The sequence below is a fragment of the Plecotus auritus genome, assembly GCF_963455305.1.
Source record: "Plecotus auritus genome assembly, chromosome: 5".
In the NCBI taxonomy this organism is placed as follows: domain Eukaryota; kingdom Metazoa; phylum Chordata; class Mammalia; order Chiroptera; family Vespertilionidae; genus Plecotus; species Plecotus auritus.
Window position 1 is genome coordinate 66,508,284 of NC_137776.1, and position 12,395 is coordinate 66,520,678.

Here is a 12,395-nt window from a genome sequence, read left to right on the forward strand (position 1 = left end):
CTACCTACAATAACACTATTAATTATCAGACTATTGGTTAATATCTGATTACTGATTTGATGGTCACATTTTTTAAAATATATTTTATTGATTTTTTTTACAGAGAGGAAGGGAGAGGGAAAGAGAGTTAAAAACATCGATGAGAGAGAAACATCGATCAGCTGCCTCCTGCACACCTCCTACTGGGGTTATGCCCACAACCAAGGTACATGCCCTTGACTGGAATCAAACTTGGGACCCTTGAGTCCGCAGGACGACGCTCTATCCACTGAGCCAAACCGGTTAGGGCTGATGGTCACATTTTATGAGATTCAGTTTTCATACTTTTCAGAAGAAAGAATCCCATAATCCATTTGGGGCAAAGAATATCAACAAGTAATGAATTAGCAGGAAAACAATTAGCTCTGTATAATAGAGATGGTAGGAGGCACAAACTTCTAGGGGAGCTTTGTCTCCTTACATTTAGAACTCACAAGGGCTGCTCTGGGGATAAGAATTGTCTTCCCTCTGCTACAGTGGGAGAGAAAAACATTCCCTCTATTGAAACAGAAAGACAATGACAAAGTGAAATCAACTCAGGTGGCAATCATCCTGATGGTTTGTTGTATATGGAGAAAGAACAAACTGTTTCAAGATTATCAAATTTGAATATATTGCAAAGTAATTTATTTAAAAATTGTAAACATTCCCTTTTCTGTTTGATAAAATGTAATTGCCTGTGATATTTTTGAATTTTTAGTAAATACTTCTAAGTTCTTTTTATTGTAGAGAGTTTTTATGCTTCAGATGTCTGTATGTGAACAGAATGCTTATGAGCTTGTTATAAACACCTGAAAAGAGAGGGTTTACAGTGACAACACATAAAGAAGCTTAGCAAAGGTGCTAATATTCTGCAATGGCAGACAGCATCCATTCCAGCAGTTGTGCCATAGTGATAGCATGAGTTCGCAGGGTCTGACTGGGTAACTGCGAACGTGCCATCTGTCAAATCTGAGTCATAGTGACAATTATTAACAAAACGTTGACATTTCTCTTGCCGACAGAAGCATTTATCATTTTTCTCTCAGGCTGGGTCTGATTTAAGTACATATATTATACTCTGATTGTCTTGGAAATCAAGATCTCTGGGGTGTGAGATTAATCTTCATTTTTTCAATATCTACCAAAGTGACTTGTGGCAAGTCCAGCTTTTAGTTCCTCATCTATCTAAGGAGAGGGTGGGAAAAGACCATTTCTTAGCTCACTTCCAGCTCTACTATTCACTAAATCTCCTGTGCTGGCTCCGTGTTCATGGGGCATTTTCTCTGACCTACGCTGACCCTAGTGCTTCCTCATGTAAAAGTTGAATCACCATAAAATTGTGATGCATAAATGTGTAACACTGTCATGGGAATCCCATAAAATAAATGATTCAAATATTTAGGAACAAAAACATGCAATCTATTCTGTTTTTGAAAAAAATACAAGTGAATTTTCTTGTGGTCTTTGAACTAGACTTTAATAAATGCAAAACACCCTCTTCAGTGAGGGATCCCAGAGGGAAAGATTGGAAAGTCACTGAATTTAAAAATCAGCTGAATCATTTCTCATTCTTTGGTAGATGAGAAAGGTAGACTCTGTTTGCTAAAATAGAGAAGAGTATCATTTGCATAACTGGTGCTTAGGGCTGGCACACAGGAGTATGAAGCTCGTATTTCACACAATTTGAGAGGATGCAATTCCCTCAACCTCTGACATGAGCAACCTTAGAGTTGCGCAGTGAGAACCTGTTTAACTGAGAGTGGAGGACCTGCAGGTGATAGCTTCAAAGTGACCGTTTCTGTGTACATGACCTGGTAAGGATCTGTTGGGGTGGGATGGAAGCAGAGCTGGCTTCATGGGCGTGTCACGTGCAATTGCAGAGGGCCATGCACTTAGAAGGGCCTCATACTTGGCTTAATGCTCTGCTGTCGCTATCTTGGAATTCTGAATAATTTTAAACAAGGAGCTCCATCTTTTTATTTCACACTTGGTACCAAAAATCATGTGCCTGGTCCTTAATGGATGTGGTAGTGGTTTGAGTCTGTAATTGCAAGAATGTAAGAAGGAAGAAATACTTTTCAACTTCTGACATCCTAGATAGAATTTTTACAGTAAGGCAATTGGCTCAAAAGCCAGGATTTGTTGAGACAATAAAATTATTTTTTTATTTCCTTTTAGTATATCAAAGACAAAGCCTGCAGGATTCAGATTATTCAGATTCTCCAGAAATATAGAATAAATTTACCTTTCATATGTGAGCAAATGTTTACTGTCAACATTTACAACTATTTTATTTTTCAATATAAGTGCTAGCTTCCTTGAGCCAGGTAATACCTTGTATCTAACTTTAGAACAGATTTACATAGACTGATGTTCCTGCCACCTGGCCTAGTTGAATTAACCCACAGATGTCAAACCAAATAGAAAATTTTCCTATATTATTATTTTTCATATTCAAAAAGTATGTGTGTTTTTACATGAGTGTAAAAAAGAAACTAAAATTTGTTTTCAATTTGAACATTATTTTAAATTCTTTTTAAAAGTAAAAACACTTGAGTTGATCATATTGAGTTGGATAATAATTCAGGGTGTGGCAAAAGTAGGTTTATAGTTGCTCCTATGGAAAATCATAGAATAACTAATAAACAATAATACAATAATAAACTCCTGTGTTTTGTGTACTCACAGTTGTAAACTTCTAAAGAGGAATTAGCTGATTGTGATATCTGAATTATCCTAGTTGGTAACTGAGCAGTCTATCCCCATACTTGGAGCTAGGGAGGGAGAGAGGAAGGGAAGAAGGAACACACACACACACACACACACACACACACACACACGAGAGAGAGAGAGAGAGAGAGAGAGAGAGAGAGAGAGAGAGAGAGAGAGAGAGAGATATGAAAACAAGATTGAGCAAGTTATTGGCCCCAAACCTGTTGGTGATATGCCAGCCTTGTGGGCTAGATCAAGGTTTCTCAACCTCTGCACTGTTAGCATATTGACATTTGGAATGGATAAACCTTTGTTGGTGGTGGAAGTGTGTTTGTGTGTGGTGGCGGGGGGTGGGGGGCAAGGGGAGTTGTCTTCTGCTTTGTGGGATGTTTAGCCACATGTCTGGCCTCTACCCACTTGATGCTAGTGGCATACCTCCTCTTCAGCTGTGACAACCAAGAATGTCTCCAGACATTGTCAAAACACTGTCTGTTAAGAGACATGGGACTCGACTGAGCTAAGGATAGCCTGAGGGGACTGTTTCTCTTCAAGTCTCAAAGCAGGCCCAGTGGTCCTCTCAGTTCCTTCTTCATAGGCTGATATTTTGATATTATCCTTAAAATGTTGAAGAGATAACTGAAGAAAAGTGAATAGAAATCCCCGAGACTTAGAATAGCTGAACTAGACTGTCTATCCCTGCACCTTCCCAAAATATGTGTTTGTGTGTGGCTGTTGGCAGGAGGATAAGACATTATTCCAAGCTGAAGGCAGACCCAGACCCCCTATTTCTACTTAGTTAACATGGGAACAAGTAATATAGTAAATGACCATGATCTCAAAGAGCACTGATCCACAAATGTCCTGAGTTAACACCACATCAGCGTAAGTTTTCCATTTTGTTGGTGATTAAATAAAAAGGTCCATCCCCTAGTGTTTTGGCGCTTGCCTGCATTGCCACCCTTTCTTTGCAGATTGCTTGCTTCAGAATGTTTGAAATGATTTGTGTCCTCTCTAGACACTGAGGTGCCTAAGAACTTGAAAATATAGCCTGAATAAAAAAATTTTTTCTGAGACTTAGAACAGCTACAATCAACACTAACTGTGCCTAGTTACCTGGAAAATTTGAATTATTTGCCCCACTTTCATTCATTCAGCCAACAATTAGTTTGCCTTTTAATAGTGAGTCATCATTAATATTTAGGGCTTGTCATTATTTACTGTTGGTTTTATGCTTCTCTGGCATTGAGAAAGTATACTGACCAGGTCATTAAAAAAAGAAAAGCTGCCTGGGCAATAAAGGGAAGAAAGAAAGTGTCATATAGATCCCTTTGAACTTTGGCATAAGAAGCTTTTCCATAAAAAACAACATTTTCAAAGATTTAATCTGTGAGTGGGAGGCAGTTGTATATTACTTCTGTTATGGGGAAGAGATGTTTCTTAAACTACCTAACCATTTGCTGTGAGGTGTTTGAGTAGCTGCTTCCATCCTATAGAGAAAAATGCTTTCAGCATAATTATTGCAGGGTAATGCGGCATAATTACTCAAATACTTCAGAATCAGATTATAGTATGATAGGTAATATAACTTGTTTCGAAGTTTTTGTTCCTCCTCATTTTATTTATTTTCTTTGTTGAATAGATTATTTACAACATATCTAGAAGCTTGGTTAAATTTTTGTTTCCTTGTATGTGAAAGGTACCTCTTTATTTTACATGTAAAAAATGCAAACAGGGAAGTGGAGAGATTTACCTAAATTTGCAACATGAGCCTCGGAGCTCAATGCCAGGCTGATGGTGCACATTAACGCCCATGCTCTGTGTTTAGCGTCACCTCTTTGGCCCAAGCCTTCCCAGAAGCAGCATGAGAGGAGGACGTGTCAGATTCTGTCGTATTTAGGTATCCCTTACATTTTATTCTCTGCATCTGACCATATTGCCTACAATTAGGGTCACAGAACTGAAATATCAAGAAGTTGAGAGAATAAAAGTAACTGTGTTTGATTGAAAGATAAACATTTTATTTGGATAAAAAATGAAAATTATCACCCATAAATGCTTTTACTTAGTATCTTCAGGTTATGTTTTAAAAAAATGAAGAAGTAAACATTGCAAATGAGAAATTCACAGTTCTTTCCCTTATTCTGCATTCACAAACTATGTGGTCTTAGTAAATCATTATCCTGGAGTTATCCCCATTCTTCACTCTTGTTTCCCCTGGAAAAGATTCTAAAACATCCTGATCACCGTCAGAAGGCCCGGGAGTGATAGATAATCTCCAGTACTAATGAGACTGTGGGAAAACAGAGACTCTCATTCTCTCTTGGTTGGATGATAAACAACATTCTAAGAAAGTTATCTGGGAGGATTATTTAAAATATAAAATATATATGCCTCCTTGACCAGTAAATTTTATATTTACTAGATATAAAAATACCAATATTTAAAGACACATGTATAAGGAATTTATTGCATGGTTTTCGGTAACCAAGAACTGGAGAAAATCTGAATAGTCATCAGTTACAGGATAATTGGACAAATTAGGTAATTTTTATTCTGAAACACTATCCACCTTTTAAAAAGATGAGATTTATATGAATTGACTTGGAAAGATATGATGCATTTAGAAAGCAAAAAAGCAATTTATTAAGTGCAATAGAGTATTATCATATTTGATATTAAACCTTTATTTTTATATGAATGATAAGCCAGGGAAAATATAAATGACTACATCCATAGCAGTAAATAAATTAAAGAGAGAAAATACTTTTTCTCAAGCTGAACCTGTACTTGTTTTTATATGTATATAAACCATATTATCTCTAATAAACAATATTTGTCTAACATTTTATTATACACTAGAGGCCTGATGCATGAAATTCATGCAAGGGGCTCAGCCGCCGCCACAGTGCCTCTGCCTCGGCTCCGCCCGCCATGGCTGCAGCCGGAAGGATGTCCAGTCTAATTAGCATATTATGCTTTTATTATTACAGATTTTCAAACATACAGCAAAACTGAAATAATTTTAAAGTATGCAGCCATAGTGCTGGCCATGTGCCTAGGTCTGTTGGAGTATCATCCTGTACCCCAAAAAGGTTGTGGGTTCAATACCTGATTGGGGTAAATGCAGGGGGCAACCAATTGAAATTTCTCTTACATTGGTGTTTTTCTCTCCCTTCCTATCTCTCTAAAATCAATTAAAAACATATCCTGAGGTGATGATGATTAAAAAAAAAGATGCAGCCATATACCACTTGATTTGTACACAATTAATGCTTCATTAAACTTGTTTTATAACATATCTATTCATTCCTCACTTCATTTTATTTTTGTGTTGCATTTCAAAGTTAAATTACATACATCAGTCCATTTTCTCCTAAGTACTCCACCTTGCATAATAAATGACATTTTTGTTGAAATTTAAAGCAGTACATTTTAAAGGAAGTTGTCACAGGAACTCTGGTGTGACTCCACTCTCTAGGCATCTTGGGTCTCTCTTCCCCACCCCCAATGTAGCAGGTCTTCCTGAGGTCTATGAAATGAAGAGCAATTGGGTATTGAGGTTCAGAGAAGATCTTAGAAACAGTAGAGAAATGAATACTCTTTCTTACACTCTTTGGGTATCCATAAAAGTGCTTTTTGGAATTAAAAGTAAATTGTATGTACACATGAAAAAAATGAGCCAGAGATCTCCGAGGAGATTTCAGTCTTTTGGAGACAGAGCAGGTGTATTGCTTAGACTTCAGTTGTCAATAATAGAATCCACTCGACCTAAGCAGACAGAAAGTTATTAGATGGTGTTATAAGACTTAGAGAACCACTGCATGGGCTGAAGCAAAAACTCTATTTTGAACTTCCAGGAAGCATTTCCAAATCCTTCCAACATCACTGGGTCACAGGATGTGCTGCCTCTGCCATCATCAGAACCTTTATTATAGAATCAGAGATATGGCATCATGGCTGCCAGTTCCAGAATGACACCTCAGCCTTTGTCAGGAATGTGCCCAAGGAGGAAACTACCTGTGGAATCAGGAAGTCACTGCCGCAGTTGTCTGTTCCAGGACCAAGCTGCCTTTGCCACGATCTGTACCAGAGGCATGGAAGCTCCTCACCCTGCTTCTCTTCCTGAAATGAATCAGTATCCAAACTAAGATAATATCTGGAATCTCACTATAAGGGACTCTAGAAACTATTTCATGAAAAACCCTATTAGTTGCCTAAAATAATCCATTCTCTCCATTTTTAAAAAATTTCTTTATTGATTAAGGTATCACATATTTGTCCTCATTCCCCCATTCCCATCCCAAACCCCTCCCCCCGCATGCCCCCACCCTCCTGTTGTCCGTGACCACTGGTTAGGCTAATATGCATGCATACAAGTCCTTTGGTTGATCATTCTCCCCTTCTTGAGTACATGGCTAGACTGTTTTCCAATCTCCCCTGCAGTTACATGTGGCTCTGTGTCAATGTTCTTGCTTGAGTATGTGAGTAGAAGAAATATATGCCTTTAGACAATGGTCATAGCTCATCCATGTTTTTTCTCCTTATTGTTGGTCGGAAGCTGACTCAGCTTCAATCATGCAGATGTCAACAGTGCCATAGGGTGTAGAGCTATATCATTACCCTGGATTTCTGGATGATTTTGTGGAGCAAAGTCAATTTATTCATTTGGATGATTACTGTACACAGGAATGAGTCCAAGGACAGCATGGTGTCTTTCAGACAGTCCCTGGTTCAATCCCCATGCAGCTCTGCCAAGTCCTAGAGTGAGGGGTATAACAACAGAGCTCATGTAAATTATGAGTCATTTATCTAAAATCCCCATGGAACACTGACATACAAATTGCCCACAGCCTTGGGAATTACTGCTCCCAGTAGAAGCAGTAGTACAGGCATAGCAAATTGGCTATGGTGATAGCAGTGGCATTAGAGACAGATACATCTTTTTTGCTGATGTCTCCCCTGTCTTTGGCTTTGGCAATCATGAATACTCCAGAGCCTTGGGCATTGGCAACCTTACAGCCTCTAGAAGGCAACAGTGGGCAATGTAGGCATAGATTCCACTTTCAGAACCATCAGAAATCACAGATACCACTCTGGTAGGCTAGAAGAGGAAGGGATTGTGTGGTTGCATGAGATGTGGCAGGTGGGAGGAATAGGTCTTGGTACACAGTGCAATTTGTAAAAGGATTCTAGAAGAATTTGATAAGGAATAAATCTGATATAAGCAAGGTTATAGGGCTATTTCTTTCAATAAGTTATGTGCACTCTATTTTTTTCTTATTTGAGGTGTAGTGAACATTATTGATTAAACTGAGGACAAACTGAGGTTCAGAGAATTAAGCTAATGGGTATAAATTTCTATACATGTCTAATGAATATGGGTTCATTTGACCACTCATGCTTCTATTTTATTATTTGAGTCAAAGAAGAAGATTCCAGGGAAGAAAAAGGGAAAAAATGCAGTTATTTAATGATAATCAATGGCAGTATCTTAGATAAATTAGAAGAGGGCAGGATTAAGAGCATAGCTGGAGGAAGTAATTAAAGACATTTAGAATATGGGATGTAAGAAACTCAAGCACAAGTATTTCATGCAAAATATTATAAACATATGGAATTAAATAATATGAAAGCTAACCAAATCAGCATGCAGACAAAATAATTAAAGAAAGACATCTGGAACAGGAAAGAAATAAGGGAGGCAGTAAAAGGTAGGTTTGAAATAAACTAGAGTATGTTGGTAAGGCCAGATGTTTTTTTTTAATCCTTTACTTAACATATATTATGTCTTCTTAACCAAAATCCAAAATATTTCATATTTCAACATTTGTTTCTGGAAATATCTAGGAATTATATAAATATATCTTTCAAAACAAATGTTTCAAAGATCAACATGATCTGTTTTTCATGGCTAACTTAGCATGTGTCTAAGGTCCCACAAAACTCTAGATCTTATGTTTGTGACTATATATTTTGCCATAAAAACAACAAAAATGAATATTTAACATAGCTTTCTATAGCAATAGGAAATAATATCCAGTAAAGTACCACCACAAATATCTTTGATCATGCTCTTCTCATCATGTTAAGACCTGAAATAAGGCAACTTTGATGATGAGAGACGGAAGTATATTATTCTTTTGTTTCTTGTTACTCTGGTTGTAATCATGTCTGCATGAAAGATGAGAACATCTCCTTTTACATGGATTCTTCTCATTTGTGTTTGAAGTGTAACTTCAGCATGTGGAATGCCTTTGTTTATAGCCTAAACTATGCAGTGGTATGGATGGCTGCTGATGTGTTGTGATTGGGGGGAGACACCAAAGAAAGACCTATTTACTCCCAAATATTTTCCTTCTGGCTGGCTAGATTTTGGAATCACTAATGGCTGTCATTTTCCAAAATGAAATGAGACTCAACAAATGAATAGATTTTATGATAAAATAGTCTCTTTTTTTGCTTTGTTTAAAAGTATGTTGTTTACTTTTAGGGAACTTGGGATACCAAGTTCTCAGACTAGAATGTTGTGTAGGTAAATTCTCTCTGGAAAAAAAAAAAAGCGCAATGATATGCAATCACTCTGGCCAGAGGAACAACCTTGCAACAAAGGGAACTGTGGTTTGGGGGTCTGTCATTTTTGAGGCTTATGTCATTGTGCAGTACGACTGGCTATGACTCTGAGCAAGCTGTTGTCCTTGGATTGGTTTTTCAGAAAAAATATCTGCTCAAAGCATCCTGTTATCTGGATTGACATCAGGTTGTTTTTTCTTTAACCTCTCAAAGACAGGATATCCTGGGAGATCTGAGAGAACTTCAAATTCACATTACTATAATCACTTATATATTCAATGAGTATTTAATGAGCAATTACTAAGTGCCAGACACTTATGCTAGGTAGTGGAAACATAAGAACAAATACTATGACATTCCAGTCTTTGAAAATTTCAGAATTTAATGAGAAAAAGAGAACATTCAACACCCCACAGTAATAAAATCTATCTATCTATCTATCTATCTATCTATCTATCTATCTATCTATCGCCAGTATCCGTGATAACTGTGATGACCAAATGACCAGTCACCATGAGGTGTATTGAGCACCTCTTGGTTGCTCCCCTCGGCCCAACCCTTGAGTGGGGTGGGGCAGAACTGGGGACTGGTGAGCAGGCTGAATGGCTGACCTCTTGGTCCCTGCCCCCAGCCCACAGGCTCTGATGGATCTGCGATGGTGAACAGGGGGAATCGGGGTGGGTGGTGGGAGGACTGGGCTGGCTGTCAAGCCCTTGGGATCACCAGCTCATCCCCAGCTGCTCGGGGGCTCAGGCCTGCAGGGAAGCAGGCGCTGGCAACTTCACCTCCATGCGTATGCACCGGGCCGACCGCTGATGGAACGTGCTGCACGCTCAGGGCCACTCATGCCGGGGCGGGTAGGTCATGGGCGCACCCCGCAGCTTCTGTCAGCTCCTCAAGCCCCAGCAGCAGCGGCAGTGGTGGTGGTGCCTGTGTGAGCGGCCCCGAGAGTGGGCAGCGCATTCCATCAGCCACTGGCCTGGTACACGCACATGGAGGTGAAGTCTCTGGTGCCCACTTTCCCACAGGCCTGAGCCCCGAGCAGCCGGGGTTGAGCTGGTGATCCCAATGGCCTGACAGCCTGGCTCAGAGGCGGGTTCGGCCTGTGGACTGGTGAACGGGCAGAAGATGGCCCTGATCACAGGAGGCTAGGCCCTAGGGACCCTACCCACACGATTTTGTGCACTGGGCCCCTAGTAAAATAATAAAGTTTTATAAGCAGCAGTGTAGATTACCTATAAAAAGTATTTTTGGAGTACAGAATAAAGAGCAACTAATTATTCCTAGGAGGAATTAGGAAAGATTTAAAGAAATTATACTTGAGGTGAATGAGCTTGATTTTTCAAATGAGCAGAGAAGTGAAGAGTATTCTAATTTATAAAAGAGAGAGATAGTTTATTAAGATAATAGTACTGCTATGGACTGAATGTTTGTGTCCCCCCCAAACATTCCTAAGTTGAAACATAATTCCCCAATGTGATGATGTTTGAAGGTGAGAACTTTGGGAGATAATTAGGCCATGAAGGTGGATCCCTCTAATGAATTAGTGCCCTTACAAGAAGAGACATGAAAGATCTTGCTTCCTCTTTCTGCTGACACAGCAAGATGACCACCTACAAGCCAGGAAGTGCCCTCACCACACACCGGATCTGCAGGTGCCTTGACCTTGGACTTCCTATCCTCCAGAACCATAAGAAATAAATGTCTGTTGTTTACTAGTAAACCACCCCCTCTGTGGTATCTTGTTATAGCAGCCCAAGCTGACAAAGTCAAGTATTCTCTAATCCATTAGAATAGATGGTATAAATTAGTGTTGCTAAGCAAGAGCTGAGAGATGGCAACACTCAATAGATAAATTTCTCTGGGCAGGAACATGAAGCATTTTCCAGGGAGGATGGTCCAGCATTAATGAAGGTCCTAAACATCATAAAGGCATTGGGAAACTTGGTAGATGAGAAGCTGGCATAGGAGAAAGGATACCAAGTGAAGGATGGGGACGGTCAAAAAAATAAATTTTGCCTTTTTTTTTTTTTAATACATTTTTATTGATTTTTTACAGAGAGGAAGGGAGAGGGATAGAGAGTTAGAAACATCGATGAGAGAGAAACATCGATCAGCTGCCTCCTGCACACCCCCTACTGGGGACGTGCCCGCAACAAAGGTACATGCCCTTGACCAGAATCGAACCTGGGACCTTTCAGTCCGCAGGCTGACGCTCTATCCATTGAGCCAAACCGGTTTCGGCTAAATTTTGCCTTTTTAATAATTTTTCTTTTTTGTCATGAAGTATTCTTTTTTTAAAAAATTCTTTATTATTTAAAGTATTATATATAGTATTACATATGTCTCCTTTTCCCCCCATGGGCCTCTCTTCCGCCACTCCCACCCCCCAGCACATGCCTTCAGCCTCCTGCTCTCTGTATCCATTGGTTATGCTTATATGCATGCACACAAGTCCTTTAATAATTTTTCTTAACATCAATTCTAAATGAATTTCATCTTGCCAGGGTGCATATATCCAAATCAAGATGACATAAAAAATACGGAAAGATCAAAATCAATACCAATGGCTTTAATAAAGAGCTTAACTCAGCATGTACTATAGAGGGTGTCAAGACCTAACTCCAGGCCTTTTAAATTCTATAAAGTGATGAGCTTTGAAAGAATGTTGCGTCTGCTCCAAAATTTTGAGTAATTGTTGTGAAAGTCAGAGCATACTCCTGTCATTCCAGGTTTGCCTAATTTCCCACAGACAGTGTTAGTTTGTTTATATAATATATCTATATATATTTGCTGGCTTTGAACTTTTTGGATGGTTTCTACCTTATAGATATGAAGGGTCACATTGAGGTCATGAAGACTATATCTTAGAAAAGCAGCCACTGGCTCTGGACAGGCTCTCAGAGAAAGTCTGAACAGTAACACATTGTTAGGGTTTCATGATGCATCATAAAAATATGCCCTGAAATTTCAAAAGTGATATTTATCTGCTAAAAGTCATATTGCATTTCTCAGAATCAACAGAACTCGTGGGTGCTGCTCTAAGATAATAGGTGTGAGCTTCTCTTAATTAAAACATTTTTTTTACATGA